We start from the raw sequence: 17,800 nt of genomic DNA, 5'->3' as shown, positions 1-17,800 counted from the left end.
ATTCTTTACCAGATGTGCAGGTCGACCACTGTCACCTAAGAGGAGGATGTGTGATAAGGGGAGTGGGAATGGAAAGAAGGACGAAATGTCAAGAGTCTGATTGATATTGAAGATCTGGAACAATTTTTGGAACTGGAATCATTGGGAATATGATTGAGTTGGATAATTGTTGAAAAGTTCGACGGGGGGTGGATATGACTCAAACTTTCCAAAGACATTTGCCACTAGTGGGTTTTTTATAACCACACCCAGTTAATTGGGGAATTACTACATTGGTGTAGTTTTGGGGAAGATTTTTTTTGTGTGTGTGTTTTTTATATTGTAGAGTTTTTTTTTTGCATTTTACTTTAGAGAAGTTTTTTTATTATTTGAGCAAAGGGAGCTCTTTTTCTTACAAAATACATGTGAATTGTGAAAATAATAGAAATTTTTTTAGTACAAAATGTCTACTTTGAATTTTGTGACTTTTAATGTACAGGGATTTAACAAGCGTGTTGGCTTATATTAAAAAGATGAAGGTTGACATTGCTTTTTTGCAAGAAACACATTTAACTGAAAAAGAACATTTAAAATTGAAGGGAGGTTGGGTAAGACATGTAAATGCTTCTTCTTCTAATGCTCAGGTGTGAGGAGTGGCGATTTTGGTTCATAAGAAAATATCGTTTGAACTGGAATCATTTTCTGAAAAAGCTGGCCGAGTTTTAATGGTGAATTGTAAGATTTTTGTAGAATCATGGACACTGCTGAATGTTTATGCGCCTAATGTAGATGATGAACTATTTGTATCTGAAGCTTTTCTGACATTAAATCAGGCTAAGGAAAACATTCTAATTGGAGGAGATTTAATTGTGTTTTAGATCCGCTATTGGATAAAGAAATCGAAGATGGCTGTGCAAATGGCGTCTTTGATCAAAGATCTGAATTTAGTTCAGATTTGGAGAAGATTAAATCCAACAGAAAAAGATTTTTCATTTTATTCATCTAGATACGATTCATTTTCTAGAATAGATTAGTTTTTGGTGTCTACTCACCTTCAAGCTCGAATTGTTCAGGCTGAATATAAGAGTAGGATCACTCCATGTTATTTATATTGTGTGCTGGATCTGAAGTTATGCAATCAACTTATCATTGGAGATTTAATGTAATGCTATTGAAGAAGCCTGAGTATGTTAGTTTTGTTAAGGAGAAAATTGCTTCTTTTTTGAATATAAATACAAATTCAGTACGGAGTCATTTCATTTTATGGGATGATTTGAAAGCATATTTACGGGGCCAAATTATTAGTTATTCAGCAAAAGAAAAAAAAAGTAGTATTTGGCAGAAAGTTTGACATTGGAGAAACAGATAACTGAGCTAGAAAAAGAGTTTCAGAAAAATTGTACTAAAGATAAAAAGGCAGCATTAACTAAGTTGAAATTACATTATAATACACTGCAAACTTACCAATATGAGCATCTAATCCAAAGATCTAAACAGCATTATTATGAATTAGGTGACAGAGCTCATAAAGTATTAGCTTGGCAAATGAAAACAGAACAGGCTTCGAGAACTATTAATGCTGTGAAAAAGAATCCAATAGTTACCTATAAACCTCAGGAAATTAATGATCAATTTTGTTCATTTTATCAGAAATTATATACTTCTGAGGGGGTTCGAGATAATGGTTCTATTGAATCTTTCTTTTTTTAAAAATCGGCTTTAGATCTGCCAGTGTTAGGAGAAGATGATGTGAAAGAATTGGAATCTCCATTTACAGATTTTGAGATTAAGCAAGCTATACGATGCCAAATGGTAAGTCTCCAGGAGAAGATAGATTTACTGTTGAGTTTTATAAGGTGTTTTATAAAGATCTGTCTCCTATATTCTTGGATATACCTCAACAAATAACGGATGAACAATCATTACCAGAATCTTGTTCAAGTGCGATAATTACAGTAATACCAAAGAAGGACAGAGATCCGTGGCCTCATATCAGCCAATTTCTACATTAAATGTAGACTATAAGGTAATAGCTAAAATACTGGTGAATAGACTTGCCAAATATTTACCTCAATTAGTCTATGGAGATCAGGCAAGTTTCATAAAGAATAGGTACGCTTCTGATAATATTCTTAGAATTACGTTGATCAGTGCATCAAGTCAGCAACCCAACCTATCAATGGTGGTCACACGATGTGGAAAAAGCATTTGAATGAGTTGAGTGGATTTTTTTATTTAAAGTGTGAGAAAAATTTAAGTTTGGACCATTTTTTGTTCTGGTTGGGCTAAGGCATAATTATAAAAATCCAGTTGTTAGGGTGATGACGAATGTCCAAACTTCTTTGTCATTCAAGTTAACACAATCTACACGTCAAGGTTGCCCATTGTCACCAGCCTTATTTGCATTGGTCATAGAACCGTTAGCTCAAGCAATCACACAAAATGATAATATTAAAGGGATAAGAATTGCAGATGATGAATATAAGATTAATCTGTTTTCTGATTCTGTATTGATATATTTAACAGACCCAGAACAATCTTTAAAATATTTACAAGAATGTTTGGAGCAATATGGTGCTTTATCTGGGTATAAAGTAAATTGGGATGAAAGTGAAATATTGCCAATTTCAGATGGAGATTATAGCAGGTGTAAACAGATTACAAAATTACGATGGTCCGATAAAATTAAATATTTAGGAGTAATGGTTGATGCGAATTATCATTCGTTATATAAATTTGGTACCATTATTGAGAAAGATTAAGATGGATTTGATTAAAGGGAAAGATCTTCCATTAACATTAATAGGTCAGGTAAATTGTATTAAAATGAGTATTTTCCCACAAATTCAATATCTTTTCCAATTACTTCCAAAAGTATTTTTTCAAGATTTGAATATGGTAATACTGAAGTTTTTATGGAAGGAGAAGTTGGCGAGAGTAGCATTACAGAAATTGACATGAAAATATGCTTTAGGAGGACTTCAATTACCCCATTTCAAAATTATTATGAAGCCGCACAACAAAAAATTATTAATAGGATGTTGGATATTATGCAAGCTCCTAGTAGGGCTAAAGTGGAATTAGCTTATATTTCTGAGTCTCAGGCCCATTAGTTTATATTTAAGTTGGACTCTTGTTTATTACAGGGATATAACATGCCTGTTTTATAACATTTATTAGGGATTTGGACTAAAAGGAATTTTGCTTTAGGTACAAAGGGTAAGCTCCATTATAGGGTTATTCCTTTTTCAATGAATAATAGGCATTTAAAGGCATGGGAATCTGAAAGTATAAAAGTGATGGAAGATTGTTTTGAAGGACAATTTCTTTCTTTTAAATCGACTTCGGGAAAAATTTGGAATATCAGCTAATTCTTTATTTGTATATTATTAAGTTTGAGCTTTGGTAAGGGATAATTATGGAAGAGAAATGAAATTACCTGAACTAACGAAATTCAAGTTTCTGATTTTGCATACGTTAAAAAAGGGTTTTATTTCTGATATGTATGCTTTGTTGCAAGATAGTATGGATAAACCAAATTTAAATAAATCTAGAAATAAATGGGAAGGCGATTTATCTTATGACATACCTCAAGAGGACTGGGAAGTTATGTGTCAAGATGGGGTGACTAAATTACTTAATGTAAGATATAATTTGGTTAATTATAACTTTTTATATCAGTGGTATTTGATCCCTGAGAAACTGAAAAAATATGGATTTAGTAATTCAGATTTATGTTTTAGATGTGGATTACATACTGGAACATTTTTACATGCAGTTTGGCTTTGTGATAAAGTCCAACCATTTTGGGAAAAAATAAGAGTATTTTTTGAAAAGTTATTTACAATTAAATTACAATTAGATCCAGAAATTTTTTTGCTGGGCTATATTGTTTCACTGACTGGTTTGGGGTTGGATAAGTTTCAGATAGCTTTTGTTCGGCTAGCATTAGCAGTAACACGGAAGTGTATTGCGATTATTTGGAAAGATGATTTAAAAGTAAATATTAATTGTTGGCATAATGGATTGAGATGGAAAAAATAACATAATTTGCATGATAATTATTCTTTTTTTTCTTCAAATGTGGTCACCTTATTTGGAATGTATGGGTTTAGAAATATCTTAAGATATGATATAGTCTATGTTTGTAGCAGGTTGATATGCTTTTTTTTGCTCCTCTTGTGGGGCGTGCTGAGGGTGGGAGGGAGGGTGGGATGGGTGGATATTGCTTTAGTTTAGTTTATTTAGTTATTATTTTAATGTATTGTTTTATGTAATCTTAAAATCTTAAAGTATTTTTTTAAAAAGATGGAGGATTCATTTACTGTTTGGGAGATTCAGAAAAGTGACTTGTTGAAGAAGATTGATGTTTTGGAAAATCAGAGTTGGAGGAATAACGTCAAAATTGTTGGTCTTCCAGAAGATTTTGAAGGCTTGGATCCAGTTCAATTTTTTCAGAAGTGGATTCCTGAAGCTTTGGGAACTGCTTACTTTCCGAATGGTTTGGAACTAGATAGAGCTCATCGAGCAATAAGGAGGAAACCACTTCCGGGTCAAGCGCCACGATCAATCCTGATTCGATGTTTGCGTTACCAGGATAGAGAATTGATTCTGAGACTTGTAGTACAGAATGCAAGACGTAACCAGGGTCCTTTACTTGTTAAGAATAAGTCTTTTTTTAATTCTGATTTGAGCCAGGCAGTAATTAAATGTCGTAAAAAGTTTAATTAGGCCAAAGCTGTTTTGTGGAAAAAGGGTTATAAATTTGCTTTTCATTATCCTGCTGTGTTAAAAGTTTTTTATGGGGATTATCAACTCAGTTTTTTTTAATGATGATGCTGAGGCTTTGACTTTTGCTAATTCTTTGCCTGTTAATAAGCAGAGGCAAGATCAGTTTCCTCAACAGCTTGTTTTGGTTTTGAAAGGAAAAATGGGAAGCAAGAGATGGAAACTCAACAGTTGATTGATATCGGTTTTGACGATGAATAGGTCATTCGAGATTTGGAAGAAGCTTATCATACCCGACTGATAATGTTTTCTTTTTGTTTGTTCTGTTCGGGGTCGGGGGGGGGGGGGGGGGTGTGGTTCGACTGCCGATCCTTCTGAAGTTGTCGGCCACTTTGTGGCATTGTCACTCCCGCACAATTGAGGGAGGTACTACTCTTATATTGATGTAGTTTTTTTTTAAATATGGGTTTTTTAAAATTCTTGTTATTTCTTTCTTTGAGGAGATCTTTAAACATGTATGTAATGAAGCCATGGGGGGTGCTTTGCCACTCATGTGGGATGTAAATATAATTTGCTATGGCTAATTTAAATTTTGCCACTTTTAATGTTAACAGGCTTAATCCGATTAAGAGAAAGAGGGTACTAGCTTACATTAAAAAGTTGAAATTGTGATTTTGCAAGAGACACGTTTGACTGAAAAGGTTAAAAAGAGATTGGGTTGGACAAGTTATAGTAATTCTAAAGCAAGGGGTGTTGCTATTTTAATTCATAAGAAGTTATCTTTTAAATTGGACTCAGTTTTTGAAGCTATTGGTAGGCTCTTGATTATTATTTTTTTCAGAATCTTGGACTTTAATGAATGTTTATGCTCCCAATATAGATGATGAATAATTTATGGTAGATTCTTTTCTTAATTTAAATCAAGCATATGATAAAATTTTGGTTGGAGGTGACTTTAATTGTTGTTTATCTCCAAAATAGATTGTTAGAATAAAAATGGCTAAACAGTTAATTACAGTAATGAAAGATATAAATTTAGTAGAAATTTGGAGGAAATTAAATCCTCAGGAGAAAGACATTTATTTTTACTCATCTTGACATGATTCTTACTCTAGAATAGATTTATTTTTAGTATCAGTGCAATTACAAGGACGAAATTTAGAGCTGAATATAAGAGTAGGATTTTGTCTGCTCATTCTTTGTTGTTAATTACCTGTACTGGCTGAGATAGTGGAGAATGTGTGTAGATGGAGATTTAATTCTATGTTGTTGAAAAACCCTGATTTTATTAAGTTTATGAGGGATCATATACAATTGTTTTTGAATATAAATGTTGACTCAGTTGGTAGTAAATTTGTTTTATGAGATGCTTTGAAAGCTTATTTGCGGGGACAAATTATTAGTTATACAGCTAAAATTTAAAAACAATATTTGGCTGAGACTAATAAATTAGGGGAGATAGAGATTTTGGAAAAGATTTGCAGCGGGATTCTATGGAAGCTAAAAAAAAGTTTGTTTAACTAATTTGAAATTGCGGTATAATTCATTACAAACTTATAAATTTGATAAGTTACTGCAGAGGACTAAACAGTGTTATGAGTTGGGTGAAAGAGCCCATAAAGTATTAGCATGGAAATTAAAGACTGAAAAGGTCTCTGGAATAATAAATGCTATTAGATGCAACTCACTAATTACCTACAAGCCTCAGGAAATTAATGATGAATTTTGTTTATTTTATGAGAAATTGTGTACTTCTGAAGTATTGGAAGATAATGTGATACTTTTTTTGACTGAATTGGATTTTTAGACACCTTTTTTCACTGTTACAGAGCTGAGGGATGCATTGCGATCAATGCCTGGTGGGAAATCTCCAGCAGAGGATGGTTTTACTTCTGAATTTTATAAAGAATTTCAGGATTTACTAATTCCTATACTGATAGATGTATTGAAGCAGGTGACGGAGATCGGCTTTTTTCCGGATACTTTTTCCAGAGCACTTATAACGGTTATTCCTAAGAAGGATAGGGACTCATTGAAATTGCGACCTTATAGACCTATTTCTTTATTGAATGTAGATTATAAAATTGGTGCTATGGTTCTAGCTAATAGACTAGCTAAATATTTACCAGATTTGATTCATGTTGACCAGGCGGGTTTTATTAAGAATCGGTGTTCAGCAGGCAATATTGTGAAGTTGATTTCTTTAATTAATATTTATCGGGAGCAATCCGGCCAATCCATGGTAATTGCTCTTGATGCCGAAAAGGCTTTTCATAGAGTGGAATGGAGTTTTTTGTTTAAAGTGTTGGAAAAGTTTAAATTCGGGCCTCTTTTTATTGGCTGGGTTAAGCCTTTATATAAAAATCCTACAGCCAGAGTTGTGACAAATGGACAGGTATCTTCTTTGTTTGTATTATCTAGATCGGCTGTCTTTTGTCACCCATCTATTTGCATTAGTTATTGAACCTTTGGCTCAGATGATTAGACAAGATGGTAATATTAAGGTGAAAGCAGATGTGTATAAAATAAATTTGTTTGCAGATGAAATCAGGGGAATATATAATGGGGAATAAGGAAATGGCAGACCAATTAAATTCTTACTTTAGTTCTATTTTTACAAGAGAGGATACAAATAACTTCCCAAGGATGTTGAGAAACATAGAGACTAATGCAAGGGAGGAACTGAAAGAAATCAGTATCTCTAAGGACATGGTCTTGGGGAAATTGATGGTTTTGAAGGCAGATAAATGCCAAGGGCCTGATAATCTACATCCTAGGGTACTCAAGGAAGTGGTCATTCAGATAGCAGATGCTTTAAGAATTATTTTCCAGAACTCGATAGACTCAGGATCAGTACCCATGGATTGGAAGGTAGCTAATGTTACCCCACTATTTAAAAAGGGGGGTAGAGAAAACGCGGGGAATTATCGGCCTGTGAGCCTTACATCAGTAGTGGGCAAAATGATGGAATCCATAATTAAGGATGTAATAGCGGAGCATATGACTAGCAGAGAAGGGATCGGACGGAGTCAACATGGATTTACAAAAGGTAAATCGTGCTTGACAAATCTATTGGAATTCTTTGAGATGGTGACAGGTAAAATAGATGGGGGAGAGCCAGTGGATGTGGTGGACCTGGACTTCCAAAAGGCCTTCGATAAGGTCCCGCATAAACGACTGGCTTCCAAAATCAAGGCTCATGGGATTGGGGGCAAAGTATTGATGTGGATTGAGAACTGGCTGGCAGGTAGAAGACAGAGAGTTGGGATAAATGGCTCGTTTTCTGAGTGGCAGGCGGTGACCAGTGGGGTGCCACAGGGATCTGTACTGGGACCCCAGCTGTTCACAATTTACATTAATGATCTGGATGAGGGGATTGGATGGAATCTCTCCAAATTTGCAGATGACACTAAGCTAGGAGGGGTTGTGTGCATAGAAGAGGGGGTCTGGAAGCTCCAGTGTGATTTGGATAAATTGAGGGACTGGGCAGATACATGGCAAACGCACTACAATGTGGATAAATGTGAGGTTATCCACTTTGGTAATACAAACCGGAGGGCAGATGACTATTTGAATGGCAATAGATTAAGAGATGGGGAAGTGCAGAGAGACCTAGGGGTACTTGTACACCAGTCTCTGAAGGCGAGCATGCAGGTACAGCAGGCGGTTAAAAAGGCAAATGGTATGTTGGCCTTCATATCAAGAGGGTTTGAGTATAGGAACAAGGATACCTTACTGCAGCTGTACAGGGCCTTGGTGAGACCCCACCTGGAGTATTGTGTGCAGTTTTGGTCACCTTATCTAAGGAAGGATGTTCTTGCAATGGAGGGAGTGCAGAGGCGATTCACCAGGCTGATACCTGGAATGGCAGGAATGACTTAGGAGGAAAGATTGTGCAAATTGGGATTGTATTCCCTGGAGTTTAGAAGATTGAGAGGGGATCTCATAGAGACATATAAAATTCTGGCAGGACTGGACAGAGTGGATGCAGATGGGATGTTTCCAAGGATGGTTTGAGGGTAATAGGCAAACCATTTAGGACCGAGATGAGGAGGAATTTCTATACCCAGAGGGTGGTGAATCTGTGGAATTCATTGCCACAGAGGGCAGTAGAGGCAGGTTCATTAAATCTATTTAAGAGGGAATTAGATCTATTTCTTCAGTATAAGGGTATTAAAGGTTACGGAGAGAAGGCGGGGACGGGGTACTGAACTTTAAGATCAGCCATGATCTCGTTGAATGGCGGAGCAGGCTCGAAGGGTCGAATGACCTACTCCTGCTCCTATCTTCTATGTTTCTATGATGTTTTGATATCTTTGGGGAGTTTGCTTGCAAGACTGGAGCAATATACTGAATTATCGGGATACAAGATTAATTGGGATAAGAGTGAAATCATGCCTTTGGCTGATGCGGATTATTCACCTTGTAAACATTTTGCGAAATTTAAGTGGTCTGACCGAATTAAGTATTTAGGATTATAATAGATGGTAATTATAATCATTTATATGAATTGAATTATTTACCTTTGTTGTCTAAAATTATATATGATTTAAATCGGTGGATTTACCAATAACGTTAATAGGACGAGTTAATTATGTGAAACTTTCCCCGTATTCAATACTTTTTTTCAGTCTATTCCTTCGAGAATATTTGAATGCTTTGGTGAGGAAATTTTTTATATGGAAAGGTAAAATGGCAAGGGTGTTGTTGCAGAAATTGACTTGGAAATATGCTTTAGGAGGACTGCAACTTCCTCATTTTCAGAATTACTACGAATCAGTGTAGTTGAAATTTATTAACAGGATGCTTGAAATGGATAAATCTTTGGTTGGGCCAAGATTGAATTATCTCAGATTGATGAGAAGAAGATAAATAATTTTCTTTATAAATGGAATTTTACAGAATTACAATTTACTGGTGTTAGAACATTTAATAGAGTTATGGACTAAGAAGCATGGAACTATAGGTACAGAAGGTAAAATCTCAGCTAAAACTCCTTTATTTCAAAATAAGCTTCTTTCTTTTACATTCAATAATCAACTTTTGAAAGTATGGGAACAGAAAGAAATTAAAATTGGTGAGGATTGTTATGAGGCTGAGTATTTTATTTCATTTCAAAGAATGAAAGAGAAACATTAAATTTCTTCAAATACTTTGTTTACTTATTATCAAGTTAGAGCCTTATTGTTGAATAATTTTGGGAATACGTCACGGTTGCCTAAGCGGTCTAAATTTGAAAATTTACTTACTGAAGGGGGTAAGAGAGGATTTATATCTGAGATGTATGCTTTACTACAGAATGAAATGTCTAAGCCGGAAATTCATAAATCTAAATAAAAATGGGAAAAAGTTATCTATTTCTCTTTCTCAAAATGATTGGATGGCTATGTGAGGATAGAATGACTAAAATTGTAAATGTCAGGTATAGATTGGTTCATTATAATTTTATTCATCAGTTATATTCAACTCCTGAGAAGTTAAGGAAATATAAGTTTATTTCTTCTGATTTATGTTTTAGGTGTCACAAGCAAGTTGACTCTTTATTGCATGCTACTTGGTTTTGTTTAACAGTGAAACCTATTTAGAATAGAATTAAAGAATTTTTAGGAGTTTTATTTAAATTTAAAATTTTACTTGATCCGATGGTATTTTTATTGGGTTATATTAAGAAATTTAGTTTAGAATTAAAATTAGATAAGTGTCAAATTGCTTTTTTGAGATTGGTATTAGCTGTGGTTAGAAAATATTTGGCAATTACTTGGAAAAATGAGACTGATTTGAGTATTCAAAGGCGGCATTTGGAAATTAGGTCTTGTATTCCATTGGAAAAAATAACGTACAATTTACGTAATAATTATTCTTTCTTTACTAAAGTTTGGAGCCTGTATTTGAGATATATGGGTTTGAATTTTTAATATTTTTTTCCCCACAATTGTTGGGGTTGCACTAAACCATGGCAATAATTGAAGGTTGTTATGTAAGTTGATCTCTTCTATTCTATCTTTTCCTTTCTTTTCTTTGGGGTAGTTTAGAATGGAGTAAGGAGGTATGGGTGGGGGATTATATAGGACAAAATATTATGTATTTTCTTGTACTTTTATTGTATGACTTATTTTGATTAATAAATAAAATTTGCGGAAAAAAATCTTTATTTGTCATATTAAAACCTGTACTGCAGAGCAGAATGAATGGGATTTCTGTAACATGAATAAACTCTCAAATGCATGCCACCATGTATGAACCTAGTGTCAGGAGTACTCCGGAATTATTCCAAGACCTGTCACGATGAAGCAGTAACAATTGAACCTTGCATGACATCCATCCAATTTCAGGTATGCGCCACTTAATCACTGACCGCATAATTTTTCAGATACTGCGAGCAAGTTTGCACCAATTTAGAAAAAGTGATTGCTAACTAAAGGAAATTGTATACCAAAACTTATCCCACTGCCCCGTTCTCTCCCCACAGCCCTGTGTCAGTCTCCACACTGATCCCATTCTCTGCTCTCTCCCCACAGCCTCGTCTCGGTCCCCACAATGATCCCGCAGCCCCACATCCTGTGAAGAACCATATAAACTTAAAGTATCAAAAATCACAGATTCTCCTTGAAAAACTTACAGAAGAGACAATTAAATTAAACATGCAAGTATATAATTTTGCATATTATCTACTGAATAACATGAAACGTTGGTCTACAGCTAGCTCAAAGGCATTTCCTAACAGTCAAGTTTCAATAAAGATTTAGGAATGAACCACTCTGTCTTGTTTCCCCATTTAACAACATCAAATATTTTACTGTTACTACTGTGACATCACTATATCAACTGTTGTTCCCAACGTTACACAACTTACCCAGCCATCCACCTGTCACTCCACCATCACACAAAAGCTTGGCCATGAAAATGTCTGAAGACATTAATATTAATGATAACATCAATATTAATGAGTTGTCTTAATTGTACATTTAAATATTAAACTCATCCAACTGTGGATTAGTTATATTACTGGACTAATAATCCAAAGAATGCAGACATTTTTTCTGAATTGTGGAAATTAAAATAAAGCAAATAAAAATGTTTAGAAACCTAACATATCACCAGCATGAGTAAATCATGTAAATCTGTAAGCACCATAGTGGAAGTAAAAACACAAAATGCTGGCTCAAGTCTGAAACGTCAGTTATGTAACAAAGGACACTGTTTGAACTGCTGAGTATCTCCAACATTTTGTATTTTTACATATCACCAGCATAAGCCTCTCAATACATAAAACTTAATTTGTTAAGGAGAGTAGCCCATGACTAACTGCTCATATCCTTTAGAAGGAGTCCATAAATGTTATTACCCAAATAACAGACATGAATAAAATATTGTCCAAAAGTGTGTATTGCCTGAATGTAAAAGCAAAACTACGCTTGAAGAAAGTGTATTGCCAAACAATGACGAGAGAATCATGCATTTTGTATTTATACACCATTATTTAAAATCTTTAAGAGCCAATCAAGTACTCTTGAAATTAATTCATTGTCATAATGCTAAAAAAAATAAAATAAGCTGACCAAACAAGGTGCCAGAAACAACAATGAAATAATGAACTGTTAATCTATTATGACAATTTTATGCCCTGCCCATTATTGATTAAGGTGAAAATTTCAAACTCTTCCTCCACCAGCTATAGATGGCTTGGAACACAGAACAACAAAAGCCATTCAACCGATGATGAAAACTACTCCACAACAACCTAATGCTTCCCAAGCTCACACCCCAAACCCTCCATTTTTCTTACATCATACGTCTAATAGTTTTATACACAAAAGTTCTCATGCAGCGTTCAGAGGAAGCAAATGCCTATTAACCAGCACTCAGTCAACCAGAACTCAAACAACTGGCAAAAAAGAAAATTGAGGAAATAAATATTAAAATAACAGTGAATAAGGGCAGTTTAAATATTCCTGCCAGAGCCCCTGCAATTTCTGCACTAGCCTCCCTCAATGACAGAGGAATATCTTATAAGGCCCTGGGGATTTATCCACCCTTATTTGCTTAAAGACAGCAAGCACCTCCTTCTCTAATTTTTATAGTTCCATGATAACATTGCTTGTTTTCCTTACTTCCTTTGTGCTCATGTCTGAGTAATTACTAATGCAAACAAAACATTTAAGATCTACCCAATCTCTTCTGGCTCCATACAAAGCTGATCACTCTGAACTTTAAGGGGACCAATTTTATCCCTTACTATCCTTTTGCTCTTAATACACCTGTAGCATTCACTACTTTCTGTAGTTTTTTTTTCAATCTTGAATGGTAACTGTACTTGCTAGAATTTGGAAGACTGAGAGGGGATCTCAGAGAAACAAAATTATGAAAGACATACATAATTGATACATAAAAGATAAATACATAAAAGATAGAAGTAGATAAGTTGCTTCCATTGGTAGGGGAGACTAGAACTAGGGGACACAAGGACAAACCGAAGCATGTTCTCTTCCAATCAGAAATCTATTTATAGAATTCACCAACATGGAAACAGGTCATTTGGTCTAATTCGTCCACACCAACTAGAGGACACCCATCCTTATTTATCTCATCACCCAGCTCAGCCCAGTGTCACCCCATGCTCATCCAGGTACCTCAAATGTTGTTAGCAATCCAGTTTCAACTTCTCTATCATGTAGTGCATTCAAATTACTTACAATCTTCTGGGTTAGGGTCACCAATTTCATCTGTCTCTGATATCTATACTAGCCCACACAAGTCCCCTCTTAACCTCCTCCTCTCTTGTGAGGAGACATAGCTTGTCCAGTCTCTTCTCCATCACAAGCAACATCTGCACTTTCTTCAGCACATTCACATCCTTTCTGTAACTTGGTGACCATATAACCACACAGCACAGAACAGGCCAGTTTGGCCCTACTAGTCCATGCCGTAACAAATCCCCACCCTCCTAGTCCCACTGACCAGCACCCGGTCCATACCCCTCTAGTCCCCTCCTATCCATGTAACTATCCAGTCTTTCCTTAAATGTAACCAATGATCCCGCCTCAACCACGTCTGTCGGAAGCTCATTCCACATCCCTACCACCCTTTGCGTAAAGAAATTTCCCCTCATGTTCCCCTTATAATTTTCCCCCTTCAATCTTAAACCATGTCCTCTAGTTTGAATCTCCCCCTTTCTTAATTGAAAAAGCCTATCCACATTTACTCTGTCTGTCCTTTTTAAAATCTTAAACACCTCTATCAAGTCCCCTCTCAATCTTCTACGCTCCAGAGAAAAAAGCCCCAGTCTGCACAACCTTTCCCTGTAACTCAGACCTTGAAATCCTGTCAACATTCTCGTGAACTTTCTCTGCACTCTCTATTTTGTTTATATCCTTCCTATAATTTGGTGACCAAAACAGCACACAGTATTCCAAACTTGGCCTCACCAATGCTTTGTACAATTTCATCATAACCTCCCTACTCTTGAATTCAATACTCCGATTTATGAAGGCCAACATTCCAAATGCCTTCTTCACCACACCATCTACCTGAGTATCAGCCTTGAGGGAACTATTTACCATCACTCCTAAATCCCTTTGTTGCTCTGCACATTTCAATACCCTACCATTTAATGCATATGACCTATTTAGATTTGCATATAGCTGAGGTCGACCAAGGTTTTCTAAAGTTTGAACATAACCTTCCTACTTCTGTATTCAGTGACCTGACAAATGAAACATAATATCCCATATGCATTCCTAACCATATAATCTACTTAAACTACTCCAGCTCGATGGATATATTCCAAGGTCCTCAATATCCCTAAAACTATACTTATCATGGTTTCATGTTCTGGTTTCATTATTGACAAAATGCATCCATCTCACATTTATCTAGATTAAACTACATCTGCCATTTCTCACCCCACATCACCAAAACAAAAATCAATATCTCATCTGAAGAAGGGCTCAGATTCAAAACATTGACTGCTTTTTGCTTTCTGTGGATGCTGCATGACCTGCTGAGTTTCTCTTGCACTTTTATACACTGCATCAATATCTCTGTGGCCTAATACTTTTCATGTGATCTACAATTATCCTAATCTTCATGTCATCTATAAAATTACTAATACTATCTCCCAAATCCATGTAAATTACAAACAGCAAGGATCATATCACAAAAAAATTCTATCACCCTCTGTGATTTATTAACAATTTTGGATGCAGCTGCCTCAGCCTTCAAACCTTGTCACATCTTCCAACCTGCATCATCAATGCACTTTGTTATCCCATCAAATTGATCAACTAAGACCTTCATTTGACTGACATGTTGACTGTCTCCAATTAGATAACGCCTTTCCAGGTGATAATTAATCCTCTAGCATGGAATTATTCCTACCATAGATATTAGGCTCAGAGTTTGATGTTAGGCCCACAATGATACAAGGCTCAGAGACTTTCCCCTGTTGCCTTACCTGAAAAGAGAGAACAATTCTACTGTCCTCTAGTTATTTGGCACCTCAGTGTGTCTGACAAAGATTTAAAAATGAAAAACACAAAAATTGCTGGAATCTCAAGCAAACAATAAGATACTGGTTGAACTCAGCAGGTCAGACAGAGTCTACGGACAAAAATGGACAGTCAACTTATTAGGTCTGGACCCTTTTTCGAGACTAAAGTTTAAAGGGGTGATATGAAGTACATCAATTGGGCAAGAAACTGGGAGGGCGGCAACAGATGATAGGGCATTGGACAGAAGGTGGGGAAGATAGAGATCATTGGGAGAGGGAGAGGAGGAGAAAGGGGTTAAAAAGTTAAAATAGAGACAGAAACAATGAAACCAGAAATTGGTGGGGTAGTTTACATATCATTAGAAAAATAAATGTTCATGCCTTTAGGTTTGAAGCTGTCCAGAAATAATATATGCTGTGTTGTTCGAGTTTGTGTGTGGCCTCACCATGGTGATGGATGAAGCCTCAGACAAACACATCTGTGGAATATTACAAGGAATTTCAATGATAGGCTACTGGAAGTTCAAGTTCAGATCCACTTATAGACTGCAGGTGCTTGGCAAAGCAGACTTTCAATTTGCATTTGATCTCACCACATTGAGTTCACTGAAAGCCTATCAGATTGTAATGCACTGCCTCACCTGCAAGGTTTCTATGTGGCTCTGGATAGAAATGAGCAAAGAGATGTAGTTTTACATTTTCTGCAATTACAGCACAGTGTCCAAGGGAATAAGGGTGCATGAAGAAGGAAGAGTGGATCAGAGCAATCTCAGGGAGACTCATCCCTGCAAAAATGCAAGTATGGTTTGGAAGGCAATGAGATTGGACTGAAATCAGATGTGTCAGATTCAGAAACTGGTGGGGTGGAAAGTGAGGACCAAAGGCACTCTCCTCAGAGGAGGTTGTTGGGTGAGGGCAAAAATACAAGGAGAAGATCCCAGCACAGGCTTTATTAATGACAAATGAAAAATTTCTATTGAAGACATCCATGCATATCACTGCATCAGGCAGCTAACATCATAAAGGATTCCCTCACCCTGGTCACAATCTCTTCTTGCTGCTACCTTCAGGTAGAAAATGCAGAATCCTGAAGCCAGCACCTCTAGATTCAAGAACAGTTTTTTTGTCATCCACAGCTTCAATCTCCTCATCTAAATCACAACCATAAACTATTCCAGGACCATCAAAAGATCTTCACTTTTTGCCTTGTGCTAAATGCATATGTGAATGTTTATTTAACTTTTAATATTTAATGGATTTTAGCAAGGCATTTGACAAGGTTCCCCACGAGAGACACATCCAGAAAGTCATGAGGCATGGGATCAGTGGAACCTTGGCGGTGTGGATAAAAAAAAATTGGCTTGCATGTAGAAACCAGAGAGTGGTAGTGGAAGGAAAGTATTCTGCCTAGAGGTCAGTGACTAATGCAGGGGCTGCAAGGATCTGTTCTGGGATGCTGCTCTTCGTGATTTTTATAAATGACTGGATGAGGTGGAATGATGGATGAGTAAGTTTGCAGATGACACGGAGGTCGGAGGAATTGTGGATGGAGCTGTAGGTTGTCAAAGGTTACAAGAGGATATAGACAGGATGTAGAGTTGGGCAGACAGAAAAGTGGCAAATGGAGTTCAATCTGATTGTGTGATGTGATGCATTTTGTAAGGACCAACCAGGTAGCTGAGTACAGGGTTAATGGTCAGTTACTTAAGAGTGTGGATGAGCAGAGGGACCTTGGGGTTCAAAACCATACATCCCTCAAATTCGCTACACAAGTTGGTAGGATAGTTAAGAAGGCCTCTGGAATGCTGGGCTACATTAATGGGGGACTGAGTTCAAGAGTAGAGGAGTCATGTTGCAACCCTACAAATCTCTGGTGAGACTACACTTAAGAGTACTGTGTTCAGTCTTGGTCACCTCATTATAGGAAGGACGAGGAAGCTATGGAGAGGGGGCAGACGAGATTTACCAGGATCCTGCCTAGATTGCAAAACAAGTCTTATGAGGCAAGGTTAGCAGAGCTGGGACCTTTCTCTTTGGCGTATAGAAGGATGAGAGGAGACTTGAGGTCTACAAGATTATGAGAGGCATAGATAGAATGGATAGCCAGCAACTGTTTTCCAGGACAGGAATAGGAAACACCAGAGGAGATATGTACTCTTAAATTAAGTTTTTGAATATTTTATTTAAATATTTTTTCATATATGTAGTAGTTAATGCTGATTATAATAGATATCAAGAAACAAGTTAAAATTACCTATGATCATTTTCACCCCCCCACCCCAAAATAACAAAGAACCCTCCGTCCCAACCACCCCCCTCATAAAAAATATATAAATAAATATAATTTTATAGTTATAAAAAAGAATGAAAAGAGAACAAAAGAAAGTCTTTGGATTGCAGAGAAAGATGTTGTCCAGCACACATCTCCAGATCTATCACAAACTCTCAGAGGAGAATCTAGCAGGTCTAGAGGCATAGGAAGGATATCATTACAAATTTAATCCCATTATTTTGGTATACGGGCGCCAAGTTTGTAAGAAAAAAATAGCGTATTTATTCCTCAAATTATAGGTAATTTTTTTTCCAAAGAAATACAACTTTGAA

At 36.2% G+C, this 17,800-nt stretch overlaps 1 protein-coding gene across 8 annotated transcripts in view; it reads right to left on the bottom strand.

Moving 5' to 3' along the window:
* The window catches only part of paip2b (poly(A) binding protein interacting protein 2B), a 128,387-nt gene that overhangs the window by 92,585 nt on the left and 18,002 nt on the right, over nucleotides 1–17,800 (bottom strand). The window contains exon 1 of one of the 8 annotated variants that reach the window (XM_069923441.1): nucleotides 11,561–11,826. The exons of 6 other annotated variants lie outside the window; for them this stretch is intronic. The gene's annotated coding sequence lies outside the window, so the exon portion shown is untranslated. Of the gene's footprint in view, nucleotides 1–11,560; nucleotides 11,827–17,800 lie in introns of those variants that run through there. One more of the 8 variants, XM_069923445.1, reaches the window with a different exon arrangement.

The sequence above is a fragment of the Narcine bancroftii genome, chromosome 3 (genome assembly GCF_036971445.1).
Source record: "Narcine bancroftii isolate sNarBan1 chromosome 3, sNarBan1.hap1, whole genome shotgun sequence".
Lineage (NCBI taxonomy): Eukaryota > Metazoa > Chordata > Chondrichthyes > Torpediniformes > Narcinidae > Narcine > Narcine bancroftii.
The sequence above is the reverse complement of the archived record's forward strand: the minus strand, read 5'-3'. Positions and strand labels throughout refer to the sequence as shown.